Source organism: Notechis scutatus, chromosome 2, assembly GCF_049901735.1.
Source record: "Notechis scutatus isolate UNSWTSFEM ecotype Mainland chromosome 2, rNotScu1.2, whole genome shotgun sequence".
Classification (NCBI taxonomy): domain Eukaryota; kingdom Metazoa; phylum Chordata; class Lepidosauria; order Squamata; family Elapidae; genus Notechis; species Notechis scutatus.
Window position 1 is genome coordinate 250,726,745 of NC_142010.1, and position 14,360 is coordinate 250,741,104.

At 39.7% G+C, this 14,360-nt stretch overlaps 1 pseudogene across 1 annotated transcript; it reads right to left on the reverse strand.

The window, feature by feature from the left end:
* Nucleotides 1-679: 679 nt before the first annotated feature.
* LOC148132598 (O-acyltransferase like protein-like) lies at nt 680-11,959 on the reverse strand (annotated as a pseudogene). Its single transcript, XR_015747397.1, has 9 exons — nt 11,956-11,959; nt 10,664-10,862; nt 8,921-9,001; nt 7,422-7,532; nt 5,354-5,483; nt 1,954-1,969; nt 1,288-1,458; nt 1,035-1,054; nt 680-931 (listed from the first exon to the last, which is right to left on the reverse strand). The product of XR_015747397.1 is annotated as an O-acyltransferase like protein-like (transcript).
* Nucleotides 11,960-14,360: the final 2,401 nt, after the last annotated feature.

Genomic DNA, 14,360 nt, shown 5'->3' on the forward strand with positions numbered 1-14,360 from the left:
TCAAGTATTATTTTTTTACATCCTGGACAGTTCATTCCTACAGTCACCATACTTATCTATATCTCCAAAGCAAATATATTCAACAACTGGAATAGGAGAAGATCACTTCTAGTTAAACGAATACATGTGAATATAGAAATATCTCAGTGTAATCTAGGGACGCTAAGTCGCTGAGCTTGTTGATCAGAAAGGTTGGCAGTTCAGCGGTTCAAATCCCTAGCAGGGTGTAACAGAGTGAGCTCCCATTACTTGTCCCAATTTCTTCCAACCTAGCAGTTCAAAAGTATGTAAAACTGCAAGTAGAAAAATAGGGACCACTTTGATGAGAAGGTGACAGCGTTCCATGCTCCTTCGGCGTTTAGTCATGCCAGCAACATGATCACAGAGACGTCTTCGGACAGCGCTAGCTCTTCGGCTTTGTAATGGAGATGAGCACCCCCCCCCCACAGAGCTGGAAATGACTAGCACATATGTGTGAGGGCAACCTTTACCTTTAAGTGTAATCTAATCACATCTGACATGTGGTACAAGGGGATATATAATCTTTTACTGAATATGGATCATATATTGCAATAATGTTATGCAACTGTCTTAATTTTATTTACTCTGAAATAATGCATGCTTACATATGAGTATTACAATTTCTAGACTTTATCCATATGGATAGCAGAATCCAGGGTGTTGAAACACAACATTTGGAGGCACAACCTCCCCCTCAAAAAAAACCCACCCCAATTTGGTTAGGTTCAGAAATTCCAGAGGAGGTCTGCATGATACCATATCTTTCCATCTTGCTTTTCTAAAGTCTTGATCCATGTTGGTGCATGGAACCCAAAGACATCTTTAACTTTTGAAGAGGAGCCTCAACCATCACCGTTAATGCCAGTCCTACCATAAATGTCATCAGGCAGTGTCCAAGGAACAAGTAGAACTAGAAGGACATGCACAAAGAAAATAACAGCTGTTTGGTGCAGTAAGGCATTGCCGTTCTGAACGTTCAGCCCTTGAAAGGAAAGCTTTAATTAAATAGTTGCCTTGAGGTAAGAGGGGCAGCCTATAAATTTTATAAATAAATAAATAGTTATGGTCAGCACAAGGAAATTATAGGCAGTGCTGAATAAAAACAAGAGGATAAGAACGAGAAGAATGAAATCTATTTCCAATATGCATATTTCATTCTTGAAATGCGTGCACACACACACACACACACACTATTAGTGTATGAGAGAGTTGAGTGCTGTTTGGAAACTGAAACAGTATTTGCTGTGTGAGCAATTCATATCATACCTCCATATCCTTCCTCACATGCGAAAATGATCCATCCTACAGCAATCGCCCAAAGCGTCCGATGAACAGCCTGATAAATGGCAACTACAGGTGAATAGAAGCCGTGGTTGTCTTCTAAAGTGTAGGCCAAAGCAATCACCATCGACATGGAGATCAGGGCACAATAGAAGCCTGAACCTGCAGGAAGATGAGGAGTATGTACATTTGTGCTCACTTTGGTTCTTCCCTAACACTTTGCAATACCTTCGTTTCAAAGGAAAGTTGAGCCAGTCTCTGCTTACAACTGTCCTCCATTTTGGACAGTTTCTTCTGCCTTCCATTTTGTCAGCCTCTTTGCTTCCCACTCTCTACTCTACAGATTGTTTACCTTTTATATGTCAACTCATAAAATATTTCTATGGTCTTTTTAGAGTTGCCAACAGAAAGGGAGGGAGGAGCAGTGCAGCAGCTTGCAAAACCAAAACTGCACTCCATAAATGTTTTCAAAGATAGTAACTAGGTGACCGAAATTTCCGCTGTGCAAAATTCTAACTGGAGAGCATGATTGATGACTCTTGACTATGGATGTGTCCCATTGGAGAATATGAATTACGATACACCCAGGGGGTGGAGGGAAAACCAGGGTCAAGGGTGACAATGAATGATGTGTCTCAGAGTTGGCTATACCCAGGCAATGCTGGACCTTTTAACTCCCAATAAATCCTTTTGAAATTTTGGAAGTTTGGCTCGAGACTTATGATTTAAAAGGGGTTAAGTGCCGGAATCCTGACATGATACAGAGTCTTCCTTTTTGATGTCACTCCTATAAATGGTCCAGAAATTACCACTGAATTTAAAATTTTAATGTGACAAGAGGGAGACATTCTCAGATATGTGGGGAATAATCATACAAGTACAATATTAATTTATTTTTAATTTAAATTAGATATAATACATTTTGCTATCCATGTGGTCAAGATAAGAAGAGGGTCAACACTTTTGAACTTTGGCATTGGGGAAGATTCCTGAGACCACCATGGACAGCCAAGAAAACAAAGAAACATATCGTAGAATAAATAAACTCAGAATTCTCACAGAAGAGCAACAAACGTCTTGGAAAAATTGCATGCTGTGATCTATAAAGTTCAGAATGGTGCAAGCCATGGAGTTTGGGGAAGAAAACAAATACTGGTAGTCCTCGACTTATGACCACAATTGAGCCCCCAATTTATGTGGCTAAGTGAGACATTTGTTAAGTGAGTTTTGCCCCATTTTACGACTTTTCTTGGCACGTTTGTTAGGTGAATCACTGCAGTTGTTAAGTTAGTAATGAGGTGTCAACTCATAAAACATTTTGTATACATGTTTTATAGTTGTCAACAGAAAGAAGGGGGGGGTTCAAAGAGCAGGCAGCAGTGTGGAATCGAAAGTACATTCCATTCATATTTTCTTCAAAGACTGATAAGATGGCTGAAGCTTCTGCCACACAAAAATCTAATTGGAGAGCATGATTGATGACTCTTGGCTATGGATGTGCTTTGTTGGATGATAAACCCAGAGAGGTGGGGGGGAAAGCAGGATCAAGGGTGACAGTGAATTATGTATCTCAGAGTCGGCTACGCCCATGTAAATGTCAGACATAGAATGATAACTTCGAATAAATCCTTTTTAGTTTTAGGAGTGTGGCTCAAGGCTCATGATTTAATTGGAGTAACTGCCGGAATGCTGACATGAGGTTGTTAAGTGAATCTGGCTTCCCCATTCTCAGAAAGTCACAAAATGGCATCACGTAACCCCAAGACACTGCAACCGTCATAAATGTGAATCAGTTTTCAAGCACCCAAATATAAATCACGTGATCATGGTGATGCTGCAATGGTCGTAAGTGTGAATAATGGTCATGATGTACTATTTTCAGTGCCCTTGTAACTTCGAAGTCACTAAATGAACTGTTATAAGCCGAGGACTATCTGTAGATCATTGAACAAAATCAACCTAGAGTTCTTACTCAAGGCACAAATGACCAGGCTCAAATTATGCTAATTTGGACACGTTATGTGATACCTGGTTCTCTAGAGAAAGTTCTGATGTTGGAAAAGATGGAAGGAAAAAGAATATCGTTAATAAAAACTGCAGATCTTCAAATACTTCTTAGATCTTAGTTTTTATTACCATCCTTTCTCCTGACAGCTCTCCACTCCCCATATCGATCTAGGTTACTTTTCTTTTCAAATTCCTCCCTAATTCATAATGTGCTTTCAACGAATCTTTATGAGATCAAGAATACTTCGCCCAAGGTAAAGATCCACATATCATTTTAAATGACTCCAATATCGGGAATCAAAGGTACTCTCTTACTAGCCAAAATAGAGCCCTCCAGGCATCTTTAATTAGTAGTTTACGCCAGTAAACTTCTATACAGCTGACTCATCCTTCCTTTGTTTTGTACCGAAGTGAGATAGTCCCAAGAGAACTGCTTGGCTTGTAGAAATGCAAGGAGCGTTCCAGGAAAAGAAAAATAATTGGAAATTATTCCATGAAAAGAGTCAATGCTTAGAAGGCAAGGAATGCTGTTGGACCATTGCCTGGTGGAATAATGGAAAGAGGAGAAAAGACAATGGAAAGGATTAGCCTAGAATATATCTTGTAGGAAAATATTCTGTATATTTTATTGCAGATAGCACTTGTTGTTCTTAGTTTTCCCATATTGGAAGGAGGCTACCATAGGAGAATTTCTCTTTCTCCCAGACTGCACGGTGAACCAGAAGGAAGCCATGATCTACAATATTTGTACATGGCCTTGGCGACACGATGGGGATGTGGGAACAGGAAGACCGTCTCATTTTATCTCATTTCTACATTCTGGATAGAGAGGACCGTTGGTTTGAAAGAGGGGTAAAAGAGGCCATTTATGTTAACATTAAGTAGCCCTCTCTCAACAGAGAGAGAGGGACAAGATACCTCCTATTTTCTGTCTATTTTTCTGTTCAGCAGCTCCAAGAAGATTCCACCCTCCATTTGCACTATTCAGGTGACCCGAGGGCATAAATATACCCCCAAGTGGCCTCAAGAGCTCTCAGGGAGAGTGCTTATAACCAGATGACTGCAAAGCAATATGAACCTTTAACACCCCCCCGCCCCCTGATCCTTTCAGAACTAATCCTTCCATTACCTCAGCCATCCTGCCAGAACTGATGAAGCTTTTTGGGTGACAAGAGAAACATCAAGGAAAAAGCAGTCCAGTTGCCTTTGGAAAAAGCACCTGTGAGAACTTCTCATTTTGTCAATACATCTGGAAGATCCTAATTGATCCTATCAATTAGTTGTGACTGTAGATAAGCAAATACAGAATGAATCAAAATTTATTCAGAGGTGTGACACTTATTATCCCAACACTTCAAATTTCTGAGACAGAGAACTTATGACAGGCTTTCATTCAAATAATTCCTTCCTCAATAAACAGGCTGAAGGCTGAAGTTTTAATTTACAGTTTGCAATTCATTCTTTTCCTCAGTAACAATAGTAGTCTGCCAGCCAGAGGTGGTATTCAGCAGTTCTGACCAGTTCTGGAGAACCGGTAGCGGAAATTTTGAGTAGTTTGGAATACCACCTCTGACTGGCCCCGCCCCCATCTATTCTCTGCCTCCCAAGTCCCAGCTGATCAGCTGGGTCCTCTTTGGTTGCCCTGTGCAGGAGAATGGAGCTGAAAATCAGGTTAGTGGAGTGGGGAGAGAATGGGGATTTTACAGTATCTTTCCCCTGGAGTGGGGTGGGAATGGAGATTTTATAGTATCCTTTCCCTGTCACGCCCACCAAGCCACGCCCACAGAACCGGTAGTAAAAAAATTTCAATCCCACCACTGCTGCCAGAAATAGTTGTCCTATTAGGTTCTAGGGAACCCAATTTCATTCAGGCCACTTTATTTATTTATATGTGTAATTCTCAATCCAATTTCAAACTGTCCTGCTCATTCTTCTCTAATCCGGTCCACCCTAGACTTGCATTTGATTTCAGGAATAGAGCCATGCCAGTGAAATCAGTGTAAATCCATTTTTAATTGTTTTGTTAAGCAGATCTTTTTATTACCTTGGTTCTTAGGATTGATGGTTGGTGGTGATTCATGAACAGTCCAAGAAAGACGCCAACTAGAAACGGACCATATCAGCAGTAAGGTTTTGAGTAATACTCAGGAAAATACATCACAGTAGATATTTACCTGAAAGCAAAAAATTATTTTGGTGACATTTGAATGGACAAAAAAGCTTGTTTATGAATCAAAGCTTGTTTGATCAATGACTGTTGAAATTGTTTGAACATAAATAACAATAAACATATTTAATTAATATTATTGATGTTAATTCACATGGCAAATTCAACAATAGTGTTGTGAATAGAAAGATTTGACATGGTATACTTTTAGAGATTTTGAATGAAATAAAATACAATAAAACCGCCTCTTTATCTGCTGTGCAACATTTTGTCTTTTAAAAAGGTAACTAAGAGAAAAGGATCTCAGCCAACTGTGAATTGACTGGAAGAAATCTTCATGCGTGCTATTTCTCTTCTAGAGATGCCAGTTTTTGTTTTAAACAAATCTGAAGGATTAGTTCAGACCGAACAGCTAACTTTCCTAGAAAACTTTCTTTTTTAGCAAGGATCAAAGGCTGTATATAAGACCGTCCTGAATATTTTTCCTTTCTTTTTCTTACGAACTATCCAAGCATTTCTTGGTTCTCAGATCTTAATTTTAATCATTACTAATGATAGTGAATGTTTGGTTGTTGCTTCTTCTAAGATTAAATAAACCCTTTGGAAGAGGGTAGATAATTTAGACCAGTGATCCCCAACCTTTTTTACACCGCGGCCCGGTATCCCCAACCTTTTTTATGGCGCGGCCCGGTACCGGCATTAGCTGGGCACCGCCATCTTTTTTTGATGAAAAAGTGCTTCCGGTGACCTCACCGGAAGCACTTTTTCATCAAAAAAAGATGGCGGCGCCAGCGCTTCCAGTGAGCTTTTCCGGGTAGGAATGGCTTTCTACCTGGAAAAGCTCACCGGAAGCACTTTTTCATCAAAAAAAGATGGCGGCGCCCAGCAAGCCAGCGGCCCGGTAGGACTTGTTCCACGGACCGGTACCGGTCCGCGGACCAGTGGTTGGGGACCCCTGATTTAGACTAATTGCCTCATCCATGAGTCAATTTCATCTCCCCACAAAGTTTTAGTATTCTTGCAAATAACATCCAACTGTGTTAAAGAATAATGATTTTGCAAACAGTTCCATATTCTTCAATTGGAGATGTAGGACTTTTGGGTCTCCAAATCTTACTTTAGTTTAGAGTAAGATTGGGGCACCTTAGATGGGACCAGTTCGAGTCAATTGTCTTCCAAATTACTACTTCAGCTTCAACCACAACAATACAAGAGCACACAACAGATACAAACTCGATGTTAGCCTCTCCAAACTTGTTTGCAGAAAGTACAACTTCAGCAACAGAGCGGTCAATGCCTGGAATGCACTACCTGACTCTGTTGTTACATCCTCAAACTCCCACTCCTTTAACCTCAAACTATCCACTACTGACCTCACCCCATTCCTAAGAGGTCTGTAAGGGGCATGCATAAGTGCACCATCGTGCCTCCCATCCCTGTCCTATTGTCCCCATTTATTTGTACCTATTTCCTGTATTCTTACTCATGTTTATACTTATACCTATTATCTTGTAAGCAATTGACAAATCAAATCAAATAAATAAATAAATTCCTAATTGGGCTCTGCATTTAATCTTGGAAGTCATGAATGCCTTAGTTTAGAAGTGAGAGTTAGAGAGAGAGAGAGGAAACAAGAGGACTTGTGCCTTGTTTTACTTTGAACTATTTCAATTTTTGCTCTAATGATATTCAGTCCTAACCAAACCTCTGACTTTTTATAATGTTAACTTTTTTTTCAAGTTCATGAATGTCTTTTAACCCCAGCCTGTAGCAGCTCTTTCTTTATTCTCCATGTCCTTATTTCTTCCTACCAACTTTCTTCTTTTCCTCTCTTTCAAAAATATTCCAGGAAAGATTCAACTCAGGTTCACAGACAGATTTTGGATTCTCCTCAGTCTGTCAGTAAGTGAGCAGCTATGAAGGAAACCATTTTAAAGCTCCTTACCTCATATCACGTGGGTTTGCTACAGGAAGCCGGTAGAAGAATGAAAGCAGAGCTGTAACTGTAAACGTTGCCAGGAAGAGAAAAATTGCTGAGATGACAAGCCAGCATTTCCTTCCGCCAAAATAGAAAGAAACAGAAGCAATACATGGAAATGTTTCATCTATGGACCTAGGGACTTAGTTTCATGCTTTTTGAATAAGTGGTTCTTAAACCAGAGAAACAGGATTATTTATTTTTCTGCTGTGAATAGAATGAGGGTGTACACTTGTTTTGCAATGCAGAGAATATGGACCCAAATGAGGCCTGGTTAATGAAATGTTCATTTGTACCAAAGGTGGTTTTCCAAAAGGCAACTGGATTTTCTTGGTCTCCACTAAGAAAGTCCAGTTGCCTTTTGGAAAAACCACCTTTGGGACAACCATGACCTGGATAATTGAGAATCACCATAGATCAGCGGTGTCAAACTCATGGTGTCACAGCGGCATCACGTGACATATTGATACTTTTCCCGCCTTCGTTAAACTGGGCGTGGACATGACCAGAGCGTGATGCGTCTGGCCCGCAGGCTGTGAGTTTCACATCCCTGCCACAGATGAAGTATTCTTTTGTTCTAAGACAAATGCCTAGAAAATCATACAGGACCCTCATTCATAACCATATGCAGTAAATAGGGTGGGGGTTTCCTACCCACCAACAGAGTTACCTTGAGGTGTTCTTAGTGCTTTCTCAGCTTGGTTGTTTTCTTGCAGACGTTCCATTACCAAACTAGGTAACATCATCAGTACTAGTAAGAAATGGGGTTTGTTCTCACTTTATCTTCTAGTACAGTGATGGCGAATCTTTTTGTTGTGGTGTGCCGAAAGCACGCGCATGCGTGCTGGCACCCACAATGCAATGCACCCTACCCTCCTGCGTATGCATGTGCAATACCCCCGCCCCGCCCCCTTACCTGCACTGGCATGTGTGCACCTCCCAGCTGTTTTTTGGCCTGTTTGAAGCCCTTTTTACCCTCCCGGAGGTTCAAGGGAAGCCTCTGGAGCCTTGGGAGGCTGAAAATGGGCCCATTTCAGCACTTCCGGTATTTCCGGAAGGCCCGTTTTTCGGCCTCCCGAGGCTGCAGAGGCTTCCCTCGAGCGTCCGGGAGGGTGAAAAAGGGCTCAAACAGGCCAAAAATCAGCTGGGAGGCGCACACATGTGCAGTGCAGGTACGTTTGGTTGGGGCTCCTGTGCCCGCACAAATGGCTCTGTGTGCCACTGGTGGCACATGTGCCATAGGTTCGCCATCACGGTTCTAGTAGCTTGCCCTGTTGATGGGGATGGTTTTAGAGGTTGTTTGGTTGGGCTGTTAGCTTTTTTGGCAGTTTCTTGATGGGGGTATTGTTACTTTGAGGGGCTGTCATTTTCCCCCAGATATTTCTAAAGAACAAGACAACCCATATATTTATATTTACATTTATTTCAGTATTATGGACAGTGACAGGTTCTCACAAGATACTCACCTGCTGGAAAGGAAGACTAGCAGGGGTGTTATGAAATAAAACTGGAAATCATTTGCAAGATACCATGTCCATCCATTACACAGAAAAGCACATAGAAAATGTACATTTTAAAAATAGGCAGCGATATAATAAAGACAGACTATATGATGCACAAAGGACATTTTTGTTTCTATATTTTAAGTTGCTCTATGGTACTTTTGTTGATTTTCCAGGATTATGGTGAGAATCAAGGGATATCCTTACAGCTATTCAGTTTTTAATTTTTAGAAGAAAGATTGCTAGGTCCAAAGTCTCCCTAGAAGGGTCAAACTATTATTTAGCAGTCCTTTCCCTTAACATAGGGATGTCCAACCTTGGCAACTTTAAAATTGCTGGACTTCAATTCCCAAAATTCTCCAGCCAACATGGGGAATTCCAGGAGCTGAAGTCCACAGGTCTTAAAGTTGTTAAGGTTGGTCACCCCTGCTTTAACAGATGATTTTATTCTTTGTTTAAACTTTTCTTGCAAAGGGTAAGCAATATTTCTTAATACTGTGGTTTAAAGCAGGGGTCTCCAACCTTGGCAACTTGAAGCCTGGAGGACTTCAACTAGCCAAGGTTGGAGACCCCTGGTTTAAAGTACAGATTGATCCACCCAATTTTTCTTCAGCCTGACACATTAAAAATCTTTCTCTGTGCACATAATCAACATTTAATAGATTTATTAGAAAAAAACATCCCCACAGTTAATTTCTAAAGCACATTTCACTATGCATCTTGAGGCATTAGATCTGATGGACACATTCAGGGCTAATTCTATGACCTAGATTTTACATTATATAAAATATGCAGTCATCTGTTCAGCTGTTGACCATCCTATATGTATGAGTGTTGTGCCAGTGGCTGATGAGTCACTCACAATTACTTTGTGATGGTGTTAGACTTCCGGAAGAAGAGAGAGCAACCCTCCCCACTTAAATCAAGTGGGGCTGTGTGGAGAGAGTTTCCTCCTTTAAATTCCTGGGAGTCTACCTCAGCCAAGATCTCACCTGGAAAATCAACACAACCCAGGTGGCCAGAAAGGCCCAATAGAGATTCCATTTCCTCAGGATCTTGCAAAAGAATAAAGTGGAACAACGACTGATGGGGTCCACAATAGAAAGCATCCTCACATATTGCGTTGCGGTGTAGTATGCTGGCTTGACAGCCACAGATAGAAAGACACTACAGAGGGTGGTGAGCACAGCACAAAACATCGTGGGCTGTTCCCTGATACCACTAGATGACATCGCTAGGGCTCGATGCCTTAGAAGAGTGAGGAAAATCCTCAGGGATGACTCACATCCTGGTCAGCACTTCTTCACTCTCCTACTATCGGGTAGGAGATATAGAAACATAGCCAGCACCAACAGGCTGAGGAACAGTTTCTTCCCATGGGCTTTCAGACTTCTGAACAGAAAATAAGTTCATGTCAACATAGTATGAATATAGACTTGCAGGGTCGGAGCATTGTGCAACAAGGTCACATAGTGTAATAATTGGGTCTGGGTTAGCGACTTCTGTCCTCACTGTGAGTTGTGTTGGGGGGAGGAGGTACACGAAGGGAGGTTCTGTCAATCTCATTGTACATATGCTGTACTCTGATAATAAAGGTAGTAATAATAATAATTCTCTTTTCTGCCCAAATCCACAATCAAGAGGACTGGAGAAGAAATTCATGGAAACCAGGAGAAACTGTTGGCATTCCATTGTCGAAAACTTACTGACTCGGGTCCAGCAATGAAGTTGTTTATCAGCAATAAGTTGGTCCACCACATTCATCTTCAATTCTCCACCTCAAGTTTCAAGAACTCCCACAGTGCTCCCCATGGAGTAACAGAATACAACACAACCAAAACCCACACGGAATACATATGGAGTGGCTGAAGTCTACAAATGCAATGACAGTTAAAAAAAAAAGAGTCTATTTATCAAGCATCGTGAACTTTATAGCTGATTCCCCTTTAGAGGATTCCCCTTTAGAGGTATGGTTGTGGGGCATGGTTGAAAAAAGTCAAGAAGCCTGGTGTGTATTTTTATGGGCACTCCAAAGCTCATAAAACCAGGTGAACTTCAAATTGCACCGCACCGTGACTGCTATTTTGACCTTTTTTTTCAACCACTCTTTCAACTTTTTCAACACCTCCTACCCTTTAACTCATTTCCATATACCAAAGTGCATTTATTAATTTAACTTTTTAGTTAAACGTTGGTAGTATGGTGGTTTACAATTTTAAATTATTATGTGCTCATAATAATGTGAATTCACAGCTGCCAATTCTTTAGCGAACGTTGGCCTTGCATAGAATTCTTCCCAAGAACCTAATATGTCATAATGTATCAGTGTAATATATATGTGGATTCAAGCAGTGTGGACAGAAATTTGGTCATTTTTCTAAGTACTGTCCAAATTTTTTTGATGTGACATTCAGTGAGCCGATAACTGCTGGAATCAGATCTTGGACATTTTGTGCTCTTCAATTGTTTGTCTTCCATTCTACTATCCCCTAGTATTACTACATCAATTCATTACGCTTTCTTCTTTCAACCACAGTTATATCTGTTATAAGCCAGGACTTTATCAGTTGGTATTCAGAAATCCTACAGTATTTAACCTCCTCATTTTTTAAAACTACTTTTTCAACTATATTTTACAAATGAAAATTGTTCTCCCCAGCATTTTCCAAATGAACATGCTAATACACTTATGTGTCCTTTTATAACACCCCCAAATCGTGTGTGCTGTGTGTCAGCACAACATGCACATGAAAAAAATGGCCTGATGTCCACTGTGCTAGGCAGAAAAAAAACTCTTTATCAAACCATTGCAAAAGATTTTTTTTGTAGCCTATACCGGAGAAATCGATTCCATAAGTATTTCAAGGCAATGCAAAAGTTAATGTCTTTTTCTGAGCAATCTACCATCTTCAGAAATGACCGGGAACTTAGTAAGCCACAAGAAGGAAAGGAAATCATATGAAATATTACCACTTTATTTTTCAAAACTTGTTTCTTACTCATACTTTCTTATATAATTGTATAGTTGATGAAACCAACACAAAATTAGTCACATACTATCAAAAAGATCCTCTTGCCTGAGAAGCAAATATTCTAACTTCAATGCCAAATAATTAAGAATGGATTTTAGAAGAATTTCTTTAATATTATGTGATATCCTCCTGATAAATATTACCAGCAATCTTAGACCAGACCTTTGCTGTAATTAGAATGTAGACAGGCTGTTGTTGAAGTGGAAAAAGGGTGGCCACGATAGCACAATTTATGTGCGCATTATACAACATGCATTAAAAGGAGGAGCTTCAGTCACATCATTGTAGCTGCCATCTTGATTTTTTAAACATATCCTATGCAGGGGTGGGGCTGCTGGGGGTTCGCAGTGGTTCAGGAGAGCCCCTAGCTAAGATTCTGCACAGTTCGGGGAAACCCCCAAATCCCACTCCTGGATGGCCCCTCCCAGCAGGAGTCTCCACACGGCCCATTTGGGATGCAGGTAAGTGCAGGTCGTGTGCGGAGGCTCAGGAAGGGAGAAAAACAGGTCTTCAGAAGTTCAGGAAGGCCGGAAATGAGCCCGTTTCTGGCTTCCAGAGAGTCTCCGGAGCCCAGGGAGGCCATTTTCACCCTCCCGGAGGCTCAAGGAAAGCCTCTGGAGCCCGGGGAGGGCAAAAATGTCCCTCCTGGCCGTGATGCAGGAGGTCGACTAGGCCACGCCCATCATGGCCACACCCACCCAGCAACTGGGCAGAGAACCCATTGCTAAAATTTTTGAAACCCCCCCCCCCGATCCTATGGATACTCCTGGTTAAATTATGTACAGAGAGACTTATCTGATTTCAGTAGCTAATTAACTGATATTTTAAATAATGAAATTGCATGAGCATATTAAATAGTTGGACAATTTAAGTCATTAATATACAAGAAAACTGAAAATAAACCTTTTGTTAATTTGAAAGAGAGATTCTTCTTTTTTCTATTCTATTCTATTCTATTCTATTCTATTCTATTCTATTCTATTCTATTCTATTCTATGAATAGAATAGAATAGAATAGAATAGAATAGAATAGAATAGAATAGAATAGAATAGAATAGAATAGAATAGAATACTTCATTGGCCAAGTGTGATTGGACATACAAGGAATTTGTCTTGGTGTAAATACTCTCAGTATACATAAAGAAAAGGTACATTAATTAAGAATCAAGAATCAGAAGGTACAACACTTAATGATAGTCATAGGGTACAATCAACAATCAAATCATACTGGGAAACAGTCAAGTGGGAGGGGATGAGTGATAAGGAGTGGTGAGAAGATTAACAGTAATAGTAGTGTACACTTTGTAAATAGTTATGGTTAACTCGTACTATTCAATCAGTGGAACTATTGGTACTGATATGTCTTTCTTTGCAGACAATGCAAGCTATTTTGCCATAAATTACTAAGACACACACATATCCACATGGGAAACTGAAATGTGTCATAAATAGGTTGGCATGTGTGGAATGGTGAAAATTGCTGCTAATATTTGACTTATCTAATGATGAAAAATGTGTCAACGCCTAAATAAAACGGACCACTTTGAGAATATATGTAAATAGGTTTTTTTTAGTACTTTAGCCTCCCATTCCAATGTATTATCTGTAGCAACACACATAAAAATAAAGTACAGGTAGGGATTTGGGGACTGATGTAAAAACCTTTCATTTTTAAACATACACGGACCTATAGATCTAATCATAAACAATCTTCATAACCTCAGCAGTAATCATTTTTTAAAATAAAAAATGCTATTTATTTCAAGCATTTTTAAAAACTCAGATGTTATCTATCTTTAAGCAGCTAGGTCTGCTTGGAAAAGAAGCCAAAGCTGGATGAATTCTCTCTCTGAAGCTTAATGGCCTCTTAAAGAAACATAAACATAAAATATAGAATAATAAGGCTGGAAGGATCTTTTTTTTTTTTTTTTCAAATTTTATTAGTTTTACAAAAACAATACACAAACAATCAAGGCATAATAACATAAAAAATCCTTTCTAAGAAAACCAATAGAACGTACAAAATAGTTCCAAATTGTAGTATAGATATTACGTTATCTATTCAACTTCGTATCTTATCCCAACTTTTCCTTTTCATTCTATTATCCAAATTATATTTCTTGCTAATTAAAGTTTTATTGCCTTTCATAAACAATACACAAACATACAAAACATAAAACATAAAAAACAAACAAATATAAAACATCTTTTCTGAAGGCTGTTTGATCCCGGGCTAAAAACTCTTCGCACAGACACAGGTTCAAAAATCATATTCACTTTATATATCATTCCATATCTTATTACCATTTTCAATTTTCTATATAGCTTCTTCCCTCTTTTATCTTTCTTAATTTTGTTTTATTTATCTTATC